At 43.8% G+C, this 16564-nt stretch overlaps 1 long non-coding RNA gene across 2 annotated transcripts in view; it reads right to left on the bottom strand.

Annotated features, from left to right (window-relative positions):
• The window catches only part of LOC148935782 (uncharacterized), a 182986-nt gene that overhangs the window by 74179 nt on the left and 92243 nt on the right, over positions 1-16564 (bottom strand). The window contains exon 3 of one of the 2 annotated variants that reach the window (XR_016140111.1): positions 7832-9396. The exons of the other annotated variant lie outside the window; for it this stretch is intronic. This is a non-coding gene — a long non-coding RNA (uncharacterized LOC148935782). Of the gene's footprint in view, positions 1-7831; positions 9397-16564 lie in introns of those variants that run through there. 2 annotated transcript variants of the gene reach the window in all.

Here is a 16564-nt window from a genome sequence, read left to right as displayed (position 1 = left end):
AATGTAGACGGTTGTGCGGGTAAATGCTCCCACATTCATTATTTTCCTCGGCATAAAATATACTTCCATTACGAAGGATTAGACTTTGGAAAATATTTTCACTTTCGCAGATCACATCTTTCCGCTCGGCACGCGTGTGGAATCTAACAAACTACTTTCGATCGTCCGCATCGTCGTTTCGCTCTCACGTTATTCCTCCAATTCTATCAATCTCTCTCTTTCTCTCTCTCTCTCTCTCTCTCTCTCTCTCTCTCTCTCTCACATCCGTTCTCTAGCCAACTACGGATACTTTCCTCCTTCAATAGTGTAAGATTGGAGTGAGACGCTTTATTACCGCATCTGCCGGATGTATTACGGAAACTCGTTTGAAGATATCGAAGTTACTGCCAGCGTGCGGTATTCACGACGCTTCCGCGAAGCCAGCCGTCTTCGGGGTTCACTTTGGGAAGCGTCATATCGCAGGATCGGGGAGGAAGATGAAATGAGCGGGGACAGGAGGTTAGGCAGAGAGAGAACCCCCGCCTGGCCGGCTTGCGAGGTACGCGAGGATAAGTCGCGGATCGGAGTGATAAACGACTCCGGCGTTATTAATTGCGGCCTCCATTAACTGATGAGTCCCCCTACCTGCACCCACCCCATCCGCTCGGAGTCGTTTTGTTCGGAGCCCTCTCGTAGCCTTCCTTCTTCCACCGTCGCCCGTGTGCGGCGCGGGAGACGCGTAAGACGAAGTCAAAGCGAGAAATCCTTCGCGCACGGGAGAGGCAAATGATCCGCGAGGAGGACGGCCGGACGCCCGCTGCGGGGAAAGCCGTGATGCTTTGCAAATGAGCCGAGGGTAGCTTCCTGATTTTTACGAGGTCCGTTAATGAATCGCCCGTGCGTCCTTCGGCGCGAGCGCGGCGCGGGCTCGATTTATCGTCTTGCGCTCGTTGCGAACGCGAGTCGGCTCGGCTCGGCATGGCGCGATCGAGCGCGACGCGTTGCTCGATCGTAAATGAGAAATCGGTATCGCGTGATAACCACAACCAATACTCCAATAATGCATATATATGTACAATTATCGATTATTGTGTTTCTTTTCTTCTTCTTTTTTTTTTTTTTAATACTTAGAGAAAGAAAAAAGAACACATGCGAAAGCTGTCTCGTCGATGCACAAAGACGACGATGGAATTTAATATCACACAATGAATATATCCGTTACATCGTTACACTCTTCACTCATTAAGCCTACAACAGCATAACGAATCCTCGCCGGATGTCAGAGGAATTTCACAAGCACAATTTCTCTCTCCTGCTTTCTGTAATACAAATTTTGTTTTTCTCTTGCAAAAAGTACGTTTTTCCAATTAGAACGCAACAAAGGAAGGAAATGGTAATCATGACCGCTATATTGCCTGTCATAAACTCGACGAGCGCATTTCTCCTCGATAATCGCAAGCTGTATCGTCGACTGTTCTACGAAAAAGATGGGATTAGTTATGGCTCTTTCGGAAGATATCACGAATGATTCTACGGATCTCGTATTTCCGTACTTTGTTGCGAATGAAAACCGGATGGATTTTTACGCCGTTCTTCTACTAATTAATTGCGGCATGACCAACATAAAAGCAGTCATCACTGTTGACAGCAGTGTGGCAACGAAAGAGAATCATAATCCGCGGAGGAGGATTATTATTACCATCGGTGAAAGCACGACCGACCGCGGTTTTAACTCGAGGAGGACTCATTATTACTGTTACGAGTACATGAATAATTCTTACTAATTTTTACGACATTCACGTAGCGTTTTATTATAGCACAGCTGTCGGCCACGAGACGACCATCTACCTAAAAACACACGCTTGTCCGTTTCAAGCTGCATTTCTAAGTGGCCAATGCTATCTATTATGAACGGGTAATTTCCTCTTGGAAAAACAGCAGTGATGGAGAACTGTACTGTATACATTTTCAGTGAAGCCGTTTTATGCTGTAATTGCCGCTTAAAAATGCACACGACAGCGGCATGTCAAACAATTTTAAAGCAATCTTGCTAAGCACAACTTTTTCAACAACATACAAAAATCCTCGTTACTCCTGGATTTTCAATAATTGTGAAATTCTGTTATGTAATAAATGTTTAAAACTCTAAATCTAAAAAATTTTTTGTTCGTCAATAAATCATTCTTTTATATTCCATTTCGTTAATCTGTACTATTTCATTCAACAAAAAAAAAAGAATGAATAAATTGTTAAGAAGCAGAAAAAGAGCCGAGCGGATAAACGTGCATCGAGTTGTACTTAAAGATTTAGTCCATAGGGTTATCGTCCATAAATATATTTTATAAAACGCTTATATTCGAATCCCGCTGTCCCGAACGACAATATCGATTGTTCAATGGCAAGTTTTATTTATTCGTTCCCGTCCGGCGATTCAATCCCGAGTTATATCCCGACGATACTCCATTCACCGTACTGCATTTCAAATATCCGATGCAATTAATCCAAGTGCATCACAAATACACGGCAAGACGAAACGCTCGCCTGAATAACATGCCTCGTGTAAGGGATTAAGTCGGACATTTCGCATTAAGTTTGCACCGTACAAAGTACGGTGTGCAGCCTCGATATATCGCTATTTTACTAATCAAAGGTCGTGATCGTCCGAGTCAATTAGGGTCACGGTCTTCTCGATCGAACATCATCGTCGATTACGCCTCTGACAATTGGAGCGCGAAAAATCGCGAGAAATTGCCGAAACGATTTCTCTCTCGCGGATCCTTCTGCAGGAAGGAACCGCAAGGAATTGCGAACTGAAAGGACGCACGAAAACGAAAACAAAAGAGGGAGGGAATAAAGGAAAAAGGCAGGAGGCACGAGAAACAAAGAGCAATCGTAACGATGGTAATCTCTGCGGTTGACGTACAATTACCTTCGTCAAGGCGCCTAGGAAAATAACCAATTTCAAAAGTGTTTATTGCAGGCTGCAGCGTGCTTCATTGTTCGCGCCGTTAATGAGAGGGAACGAAGGCGTGATCTCGCGAAAGAACCTCTTGTATTTTTTAATTTTAATTGTACCAACTTGCCGTTGTATCCCGCCGTACGATCCGGAAGATCGTTGGAGAGCCACGAGAAAATATCACGCCGAGGCGACGCGATGTAATATATGTATCATACGAGAGGGGAATAAATGAAATATTTATGATAACATGTTCGAAATATTTATGTTATATTCCTTATGTTATATTCCTCATGTTTCCGCATATTAAAAAATATCAAATATTGCACTATAATTTCATTCGATATTCCATCCGTGTTTCATTCTCCCGATTCAATGCGCCCCAATCTGATTTGGAAAGAAAGTTGACCCGAATAAACTTCTAGATAGAAGTCATGGATCGCTGCATTTGCCGGTCGCGAATGAATAAAGTTTTCATAAAGTTATAAACCGAATGCTTTTTCAATTATCCAATTTGTTTTCCGTGCCCCGGCATTTCTTCGGGATTAAGGTAAAAACACGCTATCTTATTACTGAAGGCCAGGTAACCATCTATTAGCTTCTTCTTCGAAGCGACTTTCTTACTAATCCACAGAAGTCAAACCGCAGGAAATTCCGCAGGTATCGTTCGTGACGCGTTACTCTTTGATCGTTTACACTTCTCCACCTTCCCCCTGTGTCCCAGGAACACCTGGAACTCTCGGGCGAAATCCGTTCTTTGCCGTACTTGTACTTCTTCGCCGCGATCACGTTTGAACGATTTAAAACTTTTTGTTTGCGCTCCTCGCGCACGGAGATCGGAAACTTTCACACGCGAGCGCGATTTAATTCCTATTGGTATACTATCGTGGATCGTATCCAACGTCAAAGAGAAGATAGCGCTAAAGTGTTTTTGACAACCATATCGTTTGAAGCTTACAATCAATTACACGATTTTAAAAGAAAAGTACAATTAAATACATATATATATTAATAATATACATAAACATTATTTATAAAGTATCATCTTGCAATCTTTCATCATCGATTTACATTTTTGCATCAATATCTCGAATTGATCGTAGCCTCTGGCACATTACATTGGTTCAGGCCCTTCGTTGGCATCGTGCAACTCCGCCGGATAACCGTTCGAAGGTCGCTCGATAAGTTCCCTCGCCGATGCATTCGGTGAGTGGGTATAAATTATTTTGCCGGGAAATGATCTCGCGGTGGCGTGGCGCGGCCACGGGGATGAAATAAGGTTAAAGGAAATAAAAAGAACGGAGCGAGTACCGGGAATCCAACACCGGTTGGCCGCCAGAGGCAGGAACAGACGATCCAGGAGTGGCAGGAGATGGAGTGTGAAACATCGGCCCATCCTTTCTGCCCTTCCTGCAGAGTCTACGATGTTGGAGCTATCGCTTCGCGCTCGGCTAAATCGTGTATCGGGTGTTTGAGGCTCTCTACTGCGGAATCCGTTTCTTCGCTCGGAGAACAGGTTAAACTGTTTTGAGAAATGTGCGATACCAATCGAATACCAGCGATTACACCGCCGCAACTTATAGCGCATCCTTTTACAGGATAAATCGGCCATTCGAATTTTCCAGTAATTATGCACTGATTAATTATAGACTGCGACACTAGAAAACAACGATAATAATTCTCCTTTCCCGATGCAGGAATATATTTGGATTCTAAATTTACGAGAATATCCGACATTGTTGTTGTACACTTGCAACAGTAATTTTTGTTGAGTCGTATCGCAATGTGTGTTTTTCGTATTTTCAAGCGTAATTTAATTTTTATTATTTTTTTCACTCCATCAAAAGCCAGCATTATATATACAGAGATGTTTCCGCGTTCGATATACCTACCTAAGAAAGAATAATCTCGCGATGTCACCATAACGAAAACTCTAACTTTGCCCGCAAGTTTGATAATGGACCGATCGTCGTCATGAATCTTTCTTTATGGTCTCCAAACTTCTTGAACACGGTACATAATGCACCACGGTATGCCCATGAATGCGCATTCGCAGCGACTCAGCTGTATGTGTGTCCGTGAATCCAGCCACGTGCATGTATATATGTGAGTTAGAGAGAGAGAGAGAGAGAGAGAGAGAGAGAGAGAGAGAGGAGGGAGGATAAGTTACATATTGTAGATACGGGAATACATAGGATAATGTATACCAACCATATCGGTACCTACTGCCCTACTATGTAGGCCACTCGTGGACCATGCATCTTCGATAAATACCTTCTGACCTTCGGAAGACAGCAGGCGGACATAAAATAAAAATTTTTGCCGGGACAGCAAGTCATCCGCTAGTCTGCGCCTGATTACGTGCCAATCCGACACGTTGATTTTAACAGAATAAAAATTCGGACGATAATGAAAGAATCGACGATTATTGCCGGGGCTCCAGGTAATAATGGCATTCATTAATTAAATCTCAATAAAACGGTTCCACGAATTCCCTTGCTCTCTTGGAAATTTATAAATGCGTTAACGGCCACGCATATTTATAGGTTGAATCCGGCAATAACTAACAGATCGCGCGGGTCCCATACACTCTTGCTCCACCGGACTTTCGGAAGGCAACACATCGAGGGAGCATAAAATACAATTTTTTTTTTTCAACAAACCAGCCATGCGTCAAGATTACGTGTTAACTTAGTGCGCAAAGTGCATAACGATGCTGTACAAAATAAACGGCATAGCAAATAAAATGTTGTCACGGGAGCATTCAATAATTCTATTTTCAAAGATTCTTTTTTAAACGTAAACATTAATTTATCTAAATTAATATCAATTTATCGCAGTAACAATCTTTGTTTTGCACACAGTGATTTGTATTGTTATTGTTCGCATTGATGATTATTCACAGAATCACATCTGCGATTGATCTAATTTAGTTAAAATCGCGATATGTTCTCAATATTAATATTTAATATCAATCATTTATAACACGATATCAAATTACAATTACATCACTAATGAAATAAAATTCATGATTGATGCAAAAAGTAATTTCTACGCTTATAGATTAACCGAAGATATTCTTTGCGGCATAATGCTTGGCAAGACGATAATTAAGTATGCTGCTAAGTCCGCGTACCAGACCGCAATATTATGCTCGATGCACTAATAACCGCAATTAGTTAACATTCGATTCGCTTAGTCTTTCGCCCGTGCAAGTTTATTAACAAATTAACGACCGTGTGCGCTGACTCGCGCTCAGAAGGCTGCTTTTGAGACCGCGCGATTTATGTTACCAATTAAAAGCGGTGGCATGTACACCAATGCAAGTACACGTTTTACATCATGGCAGCTTTAATGGCAGCACACACCGTCATGATCATGTTTTCGGTTTACCTCGGGAAGGAAAGGTGAGAGCGGCATCAAGTTTTCTTCCCTATGGTCATCTGCCTTACCATCAAACGCTTTGGTACGACACAATTGTCATCAAGTCAGAAGCGAAAGAACGCGTGTCCCGTAACCGTACATAAAATACCCATCGACATTCTCCATTCTCCGAGTAGGACGTCAGTAGTATCCTCGTATGACGAAAAAGCGTCAAGCAGAACAGCCTCCCATAAGAGCAATATTCGAATCGGCGCAAACAATGATGCATCCGCAGTTATAAGGTCCGCCGACCAACGGTGCAGTCACTGGAATGTCCGATAATAATTCAATAGCCAGTTATTTATCGGTAATTCGGTGGTCGTTCCAATATCGCCAGGTGGGCAACCCGGCGCGGAGGATCGCGCGGCAGAAAAGAGAGGCAGAAGTAAGAGAAGAGAAATCGGGAGAGGGAGAGAAAGCCTCGTAGCCGAGAGAAATCGAGAAATGTGGGACGGGGGGTGCCATTAATTTGGCAGCCGTTGTTCGACTCGCCCACTGGGCCTCCCCTTCTCGTCCCTATTCTCTTCCGCAGGCCTTAGCCTACGTCCAAATTCCTCGGCTAACGTCGGAACTACACATGGCGCAATATAAGTCTGTTTCTCCCGTCAATTCCTTCCTCTCTCTCCTCTCTATCCATACCCGCGCGTGCACGTATACTTTTGCTTTATCCCGCTTTTCTCTCCGATTTTTCTTCTCTCCGCAAAATTCCTTTCACCTCGACCCCCCTCCTCTCTCTCTCTCTCTCTCTCTCTCTCTCTCTCTCTCTCTCTCTCTCTCTCTCTCTCTCTCTCTCTCTGTCCCAACCATTCCCATTCCTCGAACTCTTATTGCTTCTATCAACGTGCCCCGCTTGATTTATACATCTATATGTTCCGTTCTGCTTTGTAGACGGAGGAGAAAAGGGAGAGGTAAACAGCGACGTGTAATGCGTAACCACGCGACAAAGAACCCAGTAGACGCAATATCGTCCATATATCGCGTTACATATTGTATCGAGGAAATGTACCAAAGCGGAAGTCATATCTACAGTGTCAAGATAGAGTAGAAAAACTTCTTAAGAAGCGCACGTTGAGAATGAATAAAATGATTCACGATTAATAATCACACTATTCAATTTATTACTAAAAATATTTTCCTTAAATAAATATATATATATAAACTAAATTAAGAAGACGTTGTCAGTAATATGAATATCCAAATTACAATTATCTAGCTGAAGAACATTGTCAATCTGCGTCTAAGATAAATTCCTTTTTTACGATCACAAGAAAATATTTGTTAATGAGTAACACACATATATACGTCTCTTACACACACACACACACACACACACACACACACACACACACACACACACACACACACACACACCACACACACACACACACACACACACACACCCACACACACACACACACACACACACACACACACACACACACACACACACACATACGTCTCATGATAAACTCGCAATAGAAATACCTGTTATAATTTTTATCTGGAACCCACAGGATCATAGTAACACAGGATAAAGGGAGGCAGTACATCGTGCGCGTGCGAGTTCCATCGTCCGATTCGTGAACCCCGAGATTAAACCTGCTCGACAAGAGAAGCTGGGGGTGCGCGTTACTTCCCGTATGTGCACTCTGTTATTTTTTCTCCTTTTTTTATAGCTCACCGCTATGGCTCGCTGCGAACCGACGTTTCGCGTGGCTTTACGTGTTAATCCCTTAAGCGCGATCGTCGTGTAAACCCGAAGAGCTTCGGGATCGGATTAATACCAAGGCAAATACGAGTTGTTAAATACGCCACGCACCGTGTGAAGCGATGACAAACTACTACTCATGTTCGATAAGCGCCGGGTGCTGCAGGAACAACTCGATGGCTGTATTTGTAACGTGAATAACACATGTTTCACAGACTCACAGACTCTTTTCGATGGACTGTATCCGCATTCTTATTCCTCGTTTCTGCCGATATCCCAGCAAATTTACATTTCGCAATTTCCATATAATAGCGATGCAAAAATAACTCATAACGACATAAACGTGTCTTTGGCAAATATCGCATATCGTAGAATGTTTTTTATCGTATCGAAAAATATTAATAGAAGTCTACCGTGGGAAACGTTTAACGCCAGTACTATAATCGCAAGCTTGGATATGAAAGAGATAAAACGGAAGAAATAAATAATTATTAGCCGCATATTTTTGGCAGGATGGAAGCATGTTCCCATCCATGATTGCAATAAGTAAGAATATATGCGTCTTCAACGCATCTTAAGCGCAAACCGGAATCTAATAAAAACCACTGATAGTAATTTAATTGACCGTTCGCATAAGATTAAACCACCGTGGCATTAATTACGCCCAGTCAAGAACAATTTCGTTTGGCAATATTTTGCTAATTCACGCGCTTTATTAGCGATAACATTTTTCTTAGAAGCCTGGCATCCTTCTCGCATAAAGCACACGCGCTATACACCACGCATTCCTCCGCAGAACCGGAACCGGGCGTGCGTGCCACGTCAGACCTGCCTTTGGGAGCGCCTTTGTGATATGTTTAATAGAGGGACCATCGGTCCCCGGTATCATTCCCGGTTGCTCCCCCTTACTTCTCCCCTGCTGTCCTCTTCTCGGCTCTTTCTCCCGGATCTTTCGTAGCCCTTGTGATTATTAATGACGCTATCCGCGGATGGTCATCACCCAGCGCAAGAGTCCGAGATGGCATCGATATTGTTTCATGCTTTATTTATTTACACCGCGACGTGACGCGCGATCGCCTTGATAATGGCCAGACACGGATTTATGAAGTGCCCCGCGAAAAGAAGACCTTAGCGCCCTTCGGTCAGCCTGGAGAATCGGCCGGTAGATATCTCGACAAGGTGACGAGGATCGATCGACTGACAGTATTATCGAAACATTGTAAGGGGGAACAAGATAAACCTTACCTCCAGGATGTGCACAGATCGGAACGATATATCAAACCCCGAAAGGGCGATGTGCTCGAGGTAAATTGGTAACGTTGATACTCACCTGAAACAGAAAAAATAACATTGTGGTTAGAGAAGACGTAACAATGTCAAGGGAAAAAACGCGATATATAATTTCAACGGGATAGAATCTCGCATTTTCAAGATGTCGATGTTGACGCGCGGTTTAATTGCACGATACACTTTCCGTCATCGCGTGGGAAATACTCTCTCTAATTGTGAAGTCACATATTAATAGATTATCACGATACGTAATTATCAAAGGGTGAGGTTCGCGAGGTGTTATTAATTGTCGTTTTTAACAATACGCGAGAATAAGATTGTGTCGAGATGTGAAAATAATTAGTCGAGCCCGTAAACGTAATACTCATGCAATTACGTGACGCATAGCCTCGGTAGTTATAGCAAACCCCATTCAGGGTTTCCCGCGAGAACCCGCAAACTTGATGTTCTTGTGGCGTAGGCTACGATTGAGGTGGGCTAAGGCCAGTGGTCATTCTGGACTTCAGCAAGATGCAGAGCAAATGTGGCTTACCGAGCTGGTGGATCAACAAATCCACGATTATCGGATACCAGTGTCAGCAAACATCAATTTCCTGTGCGTATCGATGTCGCGCGAACTCAAAGATATGATTCGTGGATAACTTCCTTGATTCGCGAAAATCGCAAGGCATACTATCGTCGTAGCAAATATTTCTAGAAAAGCTCGTTCCGCTCGACGAATATTCAAGAATAAGCTTCTACGGACATTATTATATATTATACGACTATATATCTACAATCTTGTGGAAAAATATATGCTTTAATATTAAGAATTTAATATTAAGAATATCAAATCATATCATATATTTTATTTTAAATATCAGAAACGAGAAGGCAATTTCTCGGCAAACTCAATTTTATTACTTCGTTTTTATTTTTATTTTATTATCTTACTATTTCATTTTTTATTATTTTATATTATATTACTTTGTCGTTTTATTTTAATAATAATTTCTAATGAAATAAAAGATAGTCATTACCTAGAAATAATGAATTATTGAGGAGACAATCTCAATGCAATAGAAATTCACTTTGGATTTCGGTGCAAACTGATCTCTAAAAGACTCTCGGGGAAGGACAATCTCGAAGGCGGTTACAACCGAGATTTCAATGAATTAGAGTATGGATCATCGAATCCTGAAATCCGGTACATTAACCGGCCACAAAGCGTATAACTCTATGGTGCGAATCGCTCGTAAACCGTGCGAATGTCGTTCGCGACGCTTCGTACCTTCTAACTCCGTTTAACTATCGAGCATCTAAAAGGCCACTCTCTATTTTCTACGCAATTCAAATGCAACTGCACAAATCATAAAATCGCGAACCATTAAGGAACGAACCATCAAACAACGGATATTTATCCGACGTGCCGGTGTGCCGCGAGAGGAAAGGGAAGAAGTCGCCACGTCGATACTTTCCTGTTCGTGAATTATATCAAAGCCCATTGTTATGTCGCCCCATATCGCGCATATTCGTTATTTCAACGTTATTTTTATGTTGGACAAGATAATCGTCGTGTGCGAAATTGCGCGACCTATTATTTATACATCTGAACAATGAACGTCGAAGAATTCTTACTATTTTTTTCGTCGTATAACGTCGAATATTGATTGTGACACATTTGGGTCGCCTGTAATATAGGAACGAAATGTTCCTATCTGTAGATCGGTAGTTACTCCCGCATGGCCGATCGAAAATTGAAATGTCAATTCGTATTTATGTAACATTCGTATCCTCGCCAAAATGTAAAAAAGCTTTTCGTGCGATTACCTCGGGCGTCTCGCCGTTCGTCTAATGTTCGTGTGCGACGGTGTAGAAAATGCTGAGACCGACGTACGTTTTAGAGCTACTTCTAGTGCAACAGAGAGGTTTTAAGTAGAAATCAAATCCGTAATGGCTCTATAGCCAGTCGAAGTCGGGCGCTTGTGTATACGAACGAAATGGGCAATTTTATCACGATAAATCGTTACCTCCCATACGCAAAGCGGAAATTCGCTTCGGCTATTACCGCGACTAAGTGCCGGGAGATACGACAGATTGATAAAAATTCGAGATTCACGTCCGAGTTTTATTAAACTTCGTCCAACAGCAAAGTCGAATCAATGATAATAAACGTCATTGCACTGTGTTCGTGCCCGGAACTTATAATAAGTAAATTACAATAATTGCTTAAAATTCACACACACACACGCTTTAATCGAAATTCGATTATTCGACTGGAGAGTTTCTTTTTTTTAATTTTTTATCGAGACGATCGTTTTTTGCATTCATATAACGAATTCGCTTGGGTATTCACGGTACCCAAAGTGCTGTCGAGTATATTTCTTATTCTCGTTGCTGCTAATTTATTAACGAGACATCCCCTTTAACGAACCTTCCTTTTTCCAATTGATTGAGCATCCCCTTCATGTTCTTAACGCCTTGTAAACGTTCATATCGCTGAACACACGTGAATAAGGAACGCAACGCGCGGTGCTTGCGGCGCGACATATTTGCAAGTCCTCGTCGTATATCAGCATTAATATCCCGCGCGACAATAGCGCGGGGATAGCGCAACCGGATAACGAATGTGCGCGCTTTCGGGAATGCGGTGAAGAGGAAGGAGGGGAGGGGGCGGGGCAGATAATGTAAAGTGCAACCAGTTTTGCGCACAAAACAGGTAAGCGCGGTCCAGCGATCGGAGTTCCATTGCGACGCGGCGTCGACACCGCGTGTGTATGCCTGGCGTGCAGTCATCTCGAAGATCCGATGTGTATACCCTACCTACCTGGCGGAATTCCTCTTCGGATCAGTAGCCCCGCGATAGGCAGTACAGGTACCGGTTATGTCACGGCACGCTCGGATACCCTCTGGATCGAAACGCTATAGAACACGTACGACCTCGTCGTCGCTAGGGATCGGGACGTTATGAGGAAGAAACGGGCCGGGGAGCCCGTGTGCTACGTGGTAGCACGAAGTGCCAATAATATCTTCATGGCACGTCGTGTCGAGAAGATATACTTGGTCCTCGGGTACATCTAGAAGCGATAGCTAGTCTACCGCCGCGTCAGGTATACCTGCGGGACGATCGCGTGTAAGGAAAATAAGGAGAATAAAATGAGTCTCGTTTTCTTTCTCTCTCTTTTAGGGAGAGGAAGGTGGCAAGGTGTCCCCTTTAACGACCGCGCCGTTACGAAAAAAATATTCGCAATCAAAGTGACCGTGGCAGAGAGGGAATGATATCCGAGATCGTGTGCCATCGTACGCACACGTACAATGACCAATGGACGATCGCTATCGGCGATATGACAGGCACCGAGAAGATATGCATATAAATAGCCGAACTCGCGCGTCTCCGTTGTGCAAACATCACGATCTTGTCTCGCGAGATATCTCGGTGCCGCCGATCACATTGTTACGGCCGGCGCGTCGTTGGATCGGAAATCGATGGACGGGGATGACTCTGGATTTTATATCCTTCTCGGAGGGCGATGAAAAATGACCGCGATCAAATGGCGCGCAGCTTTTAAGGCTAATGGATAACTTGGAGGATCTCGGAATGCGCAGCGCGATTCACGCTTTATCGAACGTCTAGGTCGCGAAGGGAGGCAAACGAACGGTCGTGAAAAACCTGGTATTCTCGCGAAGTATACGACGTCCCGAACAGTGGGGGCGCAACGCCGATCTTCGTAAAACAGGATATAAAACGACATTACAGCGATAAGAGTGTCACTGCGACGATGTAATGTGTTCTACGCGACGCGGAGTACGCGATAAAAACGAAGCTTACTCGCCAAAGTATTTTTTTAATCCATAATACCCGCCACGTGTCACCGGAATAGTCCCGGTTCTAAAGATAGATCGAGGTGCGAAAAATTCAGCAAAAGACCGACTACGAGAAACGACTAACGTTTAATGGCAACTTGATGGCACGGTAAAAAAATTGACGTGCGTAATGCGAACCGCTTACTCTTTAATTTTTCGATCGTTCCGCTTGTAGTTGAAATACCTTTCTTATATGTAAGACCGTCTCTCGCCGAATGGAGATCCTGCAGGAATGCTTGAATTAAAAAGAGCTAAAGGTTGCGTTGATTACGATGCCAATAACGTCGAACCTTCCGCCGATAATTCCGCGTTCGTGGAAATCCGCATGCTCCAACGCGGCAAGTCAATGATCTCATGCGAAAAAATCCCAAGGCAATTAACCTTGCGCCGCACGGCTCAGCGCAGAAAAGTGAGACGCCTGAAAGACTACGATCGCACGAACACACTCGCGCACAAAGCCGGCCGGGGGAAATATTCCATATCGTACACAAATGCGTGCATACAAACGTACGGACACGAGCGATAGAATGCAATATTGTGCTAGGTACTAATTACGGGAGAGAAGAAAAACGGTGTAGGGTCGCGATCCCGACGCTCAACTCGGCACGACAGAGAATTCCAACCGGTTCGAGTCAGACATATTGAACGCACGTGCCGTAAAAAAAAAAAAAAAAAAAATGATAAATAAATCGCGAGCTACCCGCGCAACATTTACGCGAATGCAAACGCGTAACGAAACATGTGTACGTGTACGTGTACACACGCGCATACGAACAGTGTAAGTGAAATAGGGGGTGAAAGCAGGGATCTGCCACACAGGGTGGGGATATCCCTTGCACCCTGCCGCCGCGGTCGTGTAATTATGTCGTGATTTATAATGATGGCGGGCAGTCGCCGGTGCGCAATTCATCTACTAAATGAAACGCCCGAACCTTGTTACGCCGAGTTCGTCACTGCGGCGGATCCTCGGCTTTTGTACGTACTGATTACGCGTATCAGCGCGAGAATGAATTATGGCGGACGCGTGGTCAGATTGAAAATAGATAAACGTCCGATAAGTGGAAACGCGGATCGCTATCATTTCAAATCGTATACGATTTAATCTCGTTGAGCTTAGTTTCTCTATTTCGAGAGAATTAAAACGCTCGAAAACATTAGAATGGAATTAAAGAAGAAACAAGTGATAACATAATAATTATCATTGTTGCCGCAACAATGTGGAAAATTAACTGTGGCTGAATCGGATTATTTGAGCAATGTTTAACGACTGCTCCAAGCAAGAGAAGCGCATAATATGACGTTGATGCGCTCAGTAATATAGTTACAAAGCGTAGTCTTATCCACAGAGCAAATACAAAACCTCGGAAGCGAGTTCCAGAATTCCGGCAAGTCGCGGCCAAGTTTAGAAGTTATGTTGGCGCTGCGACAAGTCGCTCGCAGCTTGCCGGAGACTTACTTCCGAATGCAGCCACGGTGACGTGAAAACAATTCACGAGAATAGGGAGTCGTTAAGATATCTAAGACCACAGTCATTATGACAAGAAGCTTATACCTCGAGTAAGTAATAACGCTGATTAAACTTACATAACAGTAACAAAGCGGTGTTCGTAACTTTACGCAAAAGGATTTAGCCATGAACAACGTCAAGCGCGTTCGTATATTTTCGAAAAAATAACCTCCAGTCAGTTTTGTCAATGTGAGATAATTAATAATAATTTATATATTTTTCTTTAAAAAGTACGACTTCTCCTCCATTCACAGAGTCGCAGAGTTTAAAAGTGAAAAATTTAATCAAGTAAATAAATCACTTTCATCTTCAATAAAATATTCCTGATACAGTTTAGCATTCACAAAAGTCGCCTTAAAACGGATAAGAGAATAAAAAATGGGACATTCGCCTTACTTCGCCACAAAAGGGCTACGGCTGAGGGTCGACGTGACAGTAATGACCAGAACACGCATCTACGAGAAATATCACAACGTTGGATGGCGCAATAAAAAGCTCGCCCTTTATCAAATCCCGCTTTCCTCTTCAACTGCAGCCGACCGTCGATCATGCACAGTGGTGTGCGATCCACCGGCAGATGCGCGGTCATCAATCGTGACTCGATGCAAACGACGTCAAAAATGTGCAAGGCTGAATTTTTCCCGGATGAATCATCGCTTCCGTGGGACACACTGGCGATGGCCGCCGTTTTGCACCCCCCCCCCCCGCCTCTCTAGTAACATGCTTCGCAACGTCCGAAGCACTGGCGTTGTGAGATCATCCCCCTTTCCATCCCGTAGCGAGTTCTTTATTTACGATCCATCTCGGAATGTCAAGACCTCTGTATATCACATTCTATTTAATTTCCATTCATGCGCGCAACCGTTTCGTCATTATCGGCATCTGTATTAATCTTAGAAACCAATGTTCACAATTCACGGCTTTTGATTATCGTTACGAGTTCCGGAGATATCCAACAGATTCAAATTTAGTCGAGCACTCGTTCGAATCAGTCGTTTGATCAATAGGATATTGCAGGATCAATAAAATACCCATTGTACAGTATAGTGTAGAATATAACAAGGGGAACATTTTCGTTGTACTCTGTATACCGGCAGTACATTTAGGTCGACGAAATCGCCGAGAGCTGTATACATACGCGCTAGTTCGAAATAGTTCTCCGAGAACGTCAGGCAGTCGCATCAGTGGTCGCGTTCGGTAATCACGGATGGGTTTCGCCACTTTGACTCGTAGACGACTCGGCAGCGAGCGGATGGTGCCTGAGATTGACTGCGGGCATACCGGCGATAGGAGAAACCTGCCGCATTACAGTGTTCCAGCGAGCATCCCTCTCGGCCGTTGCCGAGGGATCGTGCAGTTATAGCGGCGAACTGTTCAGCCAACTGCGTTGATTACGCTCGAAGACACCGAGAGTGATATTCTCCCCTCTCCTCCCCTTCCCTCCTCCGAGAATTCTCCCATCATTCCGCCATCCAGAATCTATGGATGCTTGGTATGTCTCTCTCTCTCTCTCTCTCTCTCTCTCTCTCTCTCTCTCTCTCTCTCTCTCTCTCTCTCTCTCTCTCTCTCTCTCTCTCTCTCTCTCTCTCTCTCTCTCTCATCCCTTCCATCTTTAATTTATTACATATGCCTCGTGTTTTCGCCTAATCTTCCAGTCTTCAGTCTTTCGACAGAGCCTTTTACCTATAATTCCTTTCTTTCGCCGTGCCCTCTCAAAGTCTATGAGGCTAAGTGCGCGCCGTCTCTCCTTCACGAGTTCAGCCATTCTCCTGGTCCGTTCATGGCCTCGTCGTCGGGACCTTCTATGTTTTTTTAAGTAGGTAGGATAAGGTCGTTAATGAAATTCCCTCCTGGCCGA

Source organism: Pogonomyrmex barbatus, unplaced genomic scaffold, assembly GCF_055798465.1.
Source record: "Pogonomyrmex barbatus isolate J1 unplaced genomic scaffold, ASM5579846v1 scaffold4, whole genome shotgun sequence".
Lineage (NCBI taxonomy): Eukaryota > Metazoa > Arthropoda > Insecta > Hymenoptera > Formicidae > Pogonomyrmex > Pogonomyrmex barbatus.
Note: the sequence above shows the minus strand (reverse complement) of the source record. Positions and strands in the feature narration are given on the sequence as shown.